The sequence below is a fragment of the Acomys minous genome (genome assembly GCF_964271855.1).
Source record: "Acomys minous genome assembly, chromosome: 16".
Taxonomy (NCBI): Eukaryota; Metazoa; Chordata; class Mammalia; order Rodentia; family Muridae; genus Acomys; species Acomys minous.
In genome coordinates this window covers 21,815,511-21,818,047 of record NC_140498.1, presented here as the reverse complement: position 1 = coordinate 21,818,047, position 2,537 = coordinate 21,815,511, and the positions used below count along the sequence as shown (strand labels likewise).

The window sequence follows — 2,537 nt, the reverse complement described above, 5'->3', positions numbered from 1 at the left end:
TATGGAAAGATGGGTAGATAACATGGGTAAGAGGAGGCTGGGTTTCATGAGTGTACATTCTGTGCATGTATCGAATTATCTCACAGGCCCCAGTTATATTTATAGTTTATACATGTCAATAAAATGAAGTAATAGAAATATATAATAAAATATTTCAAAAACTTCATGTAGCATATTCTTAATAGCCTGTAGAATATATGATATCATTTAATCTGTTTAAATTCTTCTTTTATTTTATTTCATGATAGAAAAACTGAGACTCAAAGAAGAGAATGAAGTGAACTTATCTGAACACTTGCCCCAGCTGGTCAGGGGTAGAGTTGATCCCCAGGGACCTGGTAAGGATAAGCCATATCATTCTAAGGTGATGGCCATGCAAAGGCCAACTTTGACACTATACAACTGTAAGTATGTACATAAAAGCCCATAACAGTGACATTTTATATCATCACAAAGACCTAATAAATGTGTGTGTTATGGTAAGAAATAGGTCCGGTGTATTAATTTGTCTATGTATGAATTCATACTTCATTGTATCATTCACGCTTCCCTATCTTTTCCACAACAGTATCAAAGATGGTGCCTAAATGGCTTCTTGTATCACTGGCTCATTCTTTGACTCAATAGGCTTCTAGTTCTGCAGACTTAACAGGAGAAAAAGGACTTGACAGATGTTCAGAGCCACCAAGGAAATGGACCAATGGGGACAAAACTGTGACCCTAGCCTGGTTTGTCCCGGGTCCTAATCCACACAAAGCGCTCTGCCAAAGAGGAGCCAAAGAGACTGATAGGAACTAATGGTGCTACATTTGACTCTTTATACTTTTCAAACAAACTGATTTTTACCTGTTCCTGACTTAGATCTTAACATCAATGTGGGGGGGTGGGTAGGAAAGACTCTAGACAGTGAGGCATCGACGAGATTGTGGGAACTGTATGAAGTTCCAGACACATAGGGAGCAGTGTAATAAGTCAAACAAAAAACAGCACTACCAGTTCCATGCTTTCCAGTATGAAGAGGAAAAGAGTAAGAATCAAAGACTGAACAAAACTGAACCAGCAAAGTAGAGAAGAAAAGAGGTGATTGTGGAGTATTTCAGAGTTATTTGGAACAATGCTCTATTCTGTGTTCACCATAACAGACGTTCAGTTGTTTTCTGTTGTTTAAGCACGTGAAAGGCTATGGGAAGCTTCAACACCAGCTTTAGGCAGGATTTCATCTTGGTGGGTTTCTCTGATTTTCCTCAGCTGGAACTCATGCTCTCTGCCTTCATTTCTGTATTCTACTCCCTGACTCTCTTTGGCAACTCTACCATCATTATCCTTTCCCAACTGGATGCTCGACTCCAAACACCAATGTATTTCTTCCTCTGCCATCTCTCCTTCCTGGACCTCTGCTACACCACCAGCACTGTGCCACAGCTTCTTATTAACCTCCAAGGATATGACAGGACCATCAGCTATGGTGGGTGTGTGGCCCAGCTCTTCCTTTTCCTTGCTCTGGGCTCCACAGAGTGTTTGCTCTTGGTGGTGATGGCCTTTGACCGCTATGCTGCTGTGTGCCGTCCACTGCACTACACGACCATCATGCACCCGTCCTCTGCCTCTCACTGGCTATTGCTTCCTGGATAGGAGGGTTCATGAACTCTCTGATTCAAACAAGCCTCATGATGACGATGCCTCTCTGTGGACACCAAGTGAACCACTTCTTCTGTGAGATGCCTATTCTCCTGAAGTTGGCCTGTCAGGACACAGAAGGAACAGAGGCCAAAATGTTTGTGGCCCGAATTGTAATCTTGATATTTCCTGTAACACTAATTCTGGGCTCCTATGCAAATATTGCTCAGGCAGTGCTGAAGACCAAGTCAATGGCAGGGTGCAAAAAGGCTCTGAGGACTTGTGGGTCCCACCTTGTGGTGGTTTCTATGTTTTATGGCGCAGCCATCTACACATACTTACAACCCAAGGACAGTTATTCTGAGAACAAAGGGAAGTTTGTTTCCCTTTTTTATACTATCGTCACCCCTATGCTCAACCCTCTGATCTATACCCTGAGGAACAAGGACGTGAAGGGAGCTCTGTGGAAAGTGCTAGGGAGAGGCACAGACTCCAGATAGAATAGCAAAGGACCAGTATGATTTGGTATAACAGTTCCTGCACTATAGACCCATCTTGTCCTAGCAAAGCAATTGGCTAAAACAAAAATAAGCTTCAACAGACCCCATGGGGTTGGTGCTTCCTATTTTTCAGTTAGAAGTGAGGATCTTTTGAAATGCTTTGTAGTGCAGTGTCTATAACCCATACACCATAGGGAGTGAGGACAGATTTGTATCATGGTGTTTGGAAAATGGGTATTGTCTCCTCTTGTAGAAAGTGGAGACAGTTTCTAGGCAACCTTGAACACAGAGAAGCATTTTTCTGATGGTAGTGCCTTCCAGATTCCTAGCACAGTGCCATGGTGAATGCCTTTTGACACAAGGTCAAGACTTCCTTCGATGCCTATGCTCTAAGGCCTTCCACCTTGCCTATGTCCCTTC

The 2,537-nt window shown here is 42.9% G+C and overlaps 1 pseudogene across 1 annotated transcript; it reads left to right on the top strand.

The window, feature by feature from the left end:
* The first annotated feature begins 1,182 nt into the window (after window positions 1-1,182).
* On the top strand, window positions 1,183-2,117 carry LOC311586820 (olfactory receptor 2Y1B-like; annotated as a pseudogene). Its single transcript has one exon. The product of its transcript is annotated as an olfactory receptor 2Y1B-like (transcript).
* Window positions 2,118-2,537: the final 420 nt, after the last annotated feature.